The following is a 6000-nucleotide window of genomic DNA, read 5'->3' on the forward strand; positions in this document are numbered from 1 at the left end:
ATACCGTGCATTGTTTGGGTGAGGAAGAGTGTTAAAGCCTGAAGGGTGATGTCGTGCATTATTTTGGTGAGAGAGTGTTAAAGCACAAAGGGTGATGCCGTGTATGATTTTGTGAGGAAGAGTGTAAAAGCATGAACGGTGGTGCCATGCCGTACGATGTACAATTCCGTGCCGATTATATTGATTTTTATGGTGAGGACGAGAGTAAAAGCATGAAGGGTGATGCCGTGCAGATTATATTGATTCTTATGGTGAGGACGAGAGTAAAAGAACGATGGGTGATGCCGTGTACTTGTTTGATTTCTGATTCTTGTTGATAATTGAGTCATGATTTTCCTTATATTTACTTGCTGCCCTTCTGTTATCATTTGATGTTTCCCCGCAGCATGTTTCCCCTTCCCATCCTTAACTGTACATTTCTGCTTTTATTTTCTGCGGTATATGATTTAACTGCACAGGTTTATTTGATAGTCTGGTCCTAGCCTCGTCACTACTTCACCGAGGTTAGGCTAGGGACTCACCATCATATGGGGTCGGTTGTGCTGATACTACACTTTGTAATGTGTGCAGATCCTGGTACTGGAGCATACGAAGCGTAGCTTTGGGTTGCTGCCCTCAGTCCATTCGGAGATCCGAGGTAGTCCCGCAGGCATCCATAGGCCTTGAAGTCTCCTTCTATCCTTTTACTCTGTTTCTTTTATGTATTTCAGAGACAGTATTGTAATAACTCTTTCAGACCTTTATTTGCAGTATTTCTAGACAGTTTGTGAAATTGTGACACCAATCTTGGGTAGTTTACATATGAATTGGTATTGGCATCTTTATTAATATATTACATTTCAGTCTTCCGCTTTTAATTTCCGCTGTTTATATAATGTTGGCTCTTAATTGTTAAAGGATTAAAAAATAGGAAAAAGGTAAATAATTCAAATGGTGGCTTGCCTAGCTTTCACTAGTAGGCGCCATCACGACTCCCGAGGGTGGGAAATCCGGGTCGGGATACTACCAACATCAGTGCTGCTGTTGATCGCGACCCTGCTGAACAATCTGTTGTTGCTGATATGCAGAAAAATGATTCTGATAAAAAAGATTGTTTTATATTCAAGTGTGTATGAGGGAGTTTATGTTTCTCATCTTAAAATTACTAAGCCTGTTGCTCATTTGGATGATTATTCTGATCTGCAGCCCACATTGAAATCTGAAATAAAAAATATAAAGGTGGTAGAAGGTGAAAATGAAAAACTAAAATTTGCCTCCTATAAAGGAAAAGAAGTTCCAGGAGGACAAGTACTATAGATTGGACAAAGTGCGAATGTAGTAGAAGAATTATTTGGTAGAGGAAAAGGAATTCGTAATGCCAGTTGGCATTTAAAATCTCCATATAAGGGAACAAGTAAAGGTATGAATTGGAGTTTGAAATATATTCGAAGATGTTGCTGGCATTATCGGAAAATAATCAAATATTCTGAGGATATTTTTGAAGCATATTTAAAAGAAAATAAGAGAAAATGTCGTCTACCAAAGTGAGTTTTGCTATTCAGCTTATTGTATTTTTATTTGATATATATGTTATTAACAATTCTCTTTTATTTTGTTTTTTATATTTGTTCTGTCTTTGTTTTTTAGGGGAGTAGCTGATATCTACAAAGTAGATCTTATACTGGAAGCAAAGCCACATGAACTTTACAATGAGAAAATTTAGTCAAGAATGTTCTTTAAAGAGATTGTAGATGATAAATATACTTTTAATGATGCGGTATGTATATATCTTTTACGTTGTGAACTCATGATTTTATTTTGTATTATATTTGACACATTTATATATAATCTGAGGAAGAAGCATGTAGAGGAATTCCATATATAGATGTTTTATTGTATTATCTAAGGAAGAAGCATATATATCACATCAATGAGTATCCATTTGCTTCAATAACAACAAATGTGGACTTTAACGATACTTTGGAATTTGCATATAAGGACGGGAATGATCATCCAAAAGGCTGGACTGATTTTGAATTTTGGAATGATCCTTCTCGATTGGGATTTGGTCTTTGTCAGTATATATTGGGTGAGAATCGTAAATGTGGGATTCCATGGTCATCTGTTCAAAAAGTTTTCTGTCCGATTCGACTTCCTGCACCATTGGTAAATGGTGAAATTCCATTAGATTCTTGCACTCATTATTTTATGGCGGTATTAGACTTGAATGAGAAGACCATAGATGTATATGATTCGGTGTATAAGGGAGATAAGTATGATGTTATAAAGGAGCAACTTATTACTTATCAGCATTTCATTCCTGTGGTTTTGGAGCATTGTAAATTTGGTGACTTGCATCCTACATTTGGGTATGTGTATGAACCATTTGTGGTTTGCTAGAAAGAGTTACCAAAACATATAGGAAACAAAAGTTGTGGTGCATTTGTTATAAAGTATGTTGATATATTGATGCAGGGTGAAGATGTTATGACATTTGTGCCCAATACAATCAAACATTATCGTGAGTATCTTGGTTTTAGTCTATGGGGACATGTAGTTTGGAAACACAAATCAGGGTATTCAACTCCTCCAGAGATGGTTGGTGATGATTATGGAGATAATGGAAATAACGTTTGTAAATATCCTTTAGCACTTGGTAATACTCCAGTGTAAATACCTTGATAAACATAGTTTTTGCATTATATATTAAATATGAATACTTTGTTGATTGATATACAGAGTTTACTTTAAAATGTTTTGCTTCCTGTATATTATTCTAGATATCTATTATGTGAAAGCATATTATCCAGTAATTTATACTGGATGTTTACAGTCCAGTTTTATTTAATGGAATTCAAGCTATTTATTGTTTGAAAGAAATATCAATGGATTCGAGTTTATATTTTTTATGGTGTGTTTTTATGTATATTACGTTAGATTTCATAATATTTCCTGATGCAACTCTAGTATAATTAGTTGGAGTTCTTATTTGGTTGCTTCCTATAAATTAAGCTGGAAAATCTACTTATGAAGCTATATTGGCCAGTATATTATAATGGAGAAGTGTAAAATAGTGGAAAATTTGTATCTAGAACAATTTGCTGGATTTAAATAATTTAAAATTTTGTTTCCTGTATATTATGCTGGAGGTATACCATATAAAAGCTCAATGTCCAGTATTCTATGGTGTGTTTTTATGTATATTGTAACAACTCAACCAGTCATTTTGAACATTTACACTTTGCTCGCCAGTTCTCGGGCATGACATCCCCATGTGATGTATTATGACTTATGTAGCGTCGGTTTTGGTTTTTAGGTTAACCGGAATGAATTTTGAAGAAACAGTTCTTAGTTTGAAGCTTGAAATTTAAAAGGTTTGACCAAGATTTGACTTGTTAGTATATGATCTCAGATCAGAATTTTATGATTTGGTTAGCTCCATTAGGTGATTTGGGACTTAGGAGCATGATCAGAATGCATTTTGGAGGTTCGTGGAAGGTTTAGGCTTGAATTGGCAAAATTGTAATTTTGGCATTTTTCGGTTGATAGGTGAGATTTTATATAGGAGTCGGAATGGAATTTCAGAAGTTGCAGTAGCTCCATTGTGTCATTTGTGACATGTGTGCAAAATTTTAGGTTATTCAGACGAGGTTTGGTAGACTTTTTGATCGAAAGCGAAATTTGGAAGTTCTTGAAATTCTTAGGCTTGAATCCGATGTGATTTTGGTGTTTTGATGTTGTTTTGAGCGTTCCGAAGGTTGGAACAAGTTTGAAAGAGGTTATGGGATATGTTGGTATGTTTTGTTGAAGTCCCGAGGGCCTCCGGTGATCTTCGGATGGTTAAACAGATCAATTTTGGACTTTGGACTTGGCAGTTTTTGTTGGTTTAATGTTACAGACGATTTGTTCTTCGCGTTCGCGAAGGGTATTTTTTTGAGACGGCGAATTTTGCCTTTGTGTTCGCGTTTTGGGTGTCGTTTTCGCGATGTTGTGATGTTTTGATTCTCTGCCTTCACGAGGCCTGTGTTGCATTCGCGTAGAGTAAGTGGGAGCAGTTGGGGTCCCAGCCTTTTGTGCTTCGCGTTCGCGCAAGGAGGTCATGTTCGTGATGGTTTGGAAAGTGGACGCTTCATGTTCGCGAGCTGGAGGTCACGTTCGGATAAGAGAAAGTTATAGTCAGCGGATTTTTGTGCTTCGCGAACGTGAGGCTTTGACCGCATTTGCGAACAAGGTTTTGATGCCTGGGCAGAATGTTTAAATAGCTATTGTCCGCGATTTTGGGGCTAATTTTCACCATTTTTGGGTGATTTTGGAGCTTTTTGAGAGGATTTGATGAGGGATTCAAGAGATAACTCCTGGAGGTAAGATTTTTGAACTCAATACTCGATCCTATGTTGATTCTTACTTATTTAATCATGAAATATGTGGAAAATTAAAGCCTAAAATTGGGGAATTAGGGCTTGAATTTGGAGAGTGAAAATTGGGAATTTGAAGGGGCAATTGAGTTCCGATTTTGATGTTCTTGGTATGTATAAACTCGTGAGAGGATGAGGATTCTATTGATTTAACTTTTGTCGGATTCTGAGACGTGAGCCCGGGGGGGGGGGTTGAGCAATTTCAGTATTTTTGATGTAAATTGGATATTTTTGAGTGGGCTTTGTTCCCTTAGCATATTTTAATGGTTATGTACTGATTGTGGCTAGATTTGGAGCATCCGGTGGTCGACTCGTGAGGGCAAAGGCATCGCGGGCTAGAGTTTGGACCAGATCGAGGTGAGTAATGATTGTAAATGATGTCCTGAGGGTATGAAATCCCGGATTGCACATCGTTGTGCTATATTGAGGTGATGCAAATGCTAGATGACGAGTGTGGGCATGCGCCGTTGGGGATTGTGACTTGGTCTATCATGTAGCAACTATAAAGTTGTGTAATTGACTTAAATTATATGATACTTATGCGTTTTAGAAAAAAATTCCTATAAGTTGGTTGAATGTCATATTTGGGCCTTGTGCCATAGCTGTTTGGACGCTTAGGGGCTTTTTCTTATTATCATCTAATTGTTTTTGATTTAAGATCTATACTCAGTCATGTTGTGTTTGCTAATTTCATAACTAAGTCTTTATTACTCCGTTTTGATGCAAACAATGATATTTTTGGGCTGAGCACCCTGTTTTCTGATAGCCCGAGTGGCTTGAGAGGTTTTCGACTAAGTGAGGCTGAGGGCTTGTGTTGTGAGGATATTATGGGATCGGGCTGCTTGCCGCAACATGTTGTTATTGATTCATGATTTTGTGAGGCCGCGAGCCTGATTGATTTATGCCACGAGGTGGATTGTTATGAGGCCAATGGCCTGATTGATTTATGCCACGAGGTGGGTTGTTATAGCACTTGGGTTGTAGGATCCCCTTTGGAGTCAGTACACCCCTAGTGAGCTCAGGTACCCATTGAGATGTGAGATATAGCTCGAGGGGCTGGTATTGTTCTGAGATATTTCCCGAGGGGCGGAATTGTTGACATTGTGCCCGAGGGGCGAACTTTTATGTGTTTATCTTTCTTATTTGCCTGTCATTTACCTGCTTAATTGTTGAAAAGGTATTTCTAAAGTTTAAGTTGAACAAAAATAATTTCTACATATCCGTACTGATCCACTGTTTTACTGGCTTTTACTGCTTCATTATAGCCTGTGGTGTGCCTTACGTGATTTCGTATTTCTCAGTCTTTATTTATGATTATTACTCACTGAGTTGGAGTACTTACTTTACTCTCTGCACCCGGTGTGCAGATTCAGGCATTGCTGATCCTGCTCGCGAGAGTTGAGAGCTCCCGACAGATTTTGGAGTTCACGAGGTAGTTGCTCGGTGTCCGCAGCCCCGTGCTTCTCCCCCTTTATCTCATTTCTTTCTCTTTTAGTGATTCTGTAATAGTTGTAGACACTTTAGACTTGTAGTATATTGATAAATGCTCATGACTAGTGACACCCCGATATCGGGCTGTGTTGGGTTTATTTTCCGCAACTGTACT

Source organism: Nicotiana tabacum, chromosome 11 (genome assembly GCF_000715075.1).
Source record: "Nicotiana tabacum cultivar K326 chromosome 11, ASM71507v2, whole genome shotgun sequence".
In the NCBI taxonomy this organism is placed as follows: Eukaryota; Viridiplantae; Streptophyta; class Magnoliopsida; order Solanales; family Solanaceae; genus Nicotiana; species Nicotiana tabacum.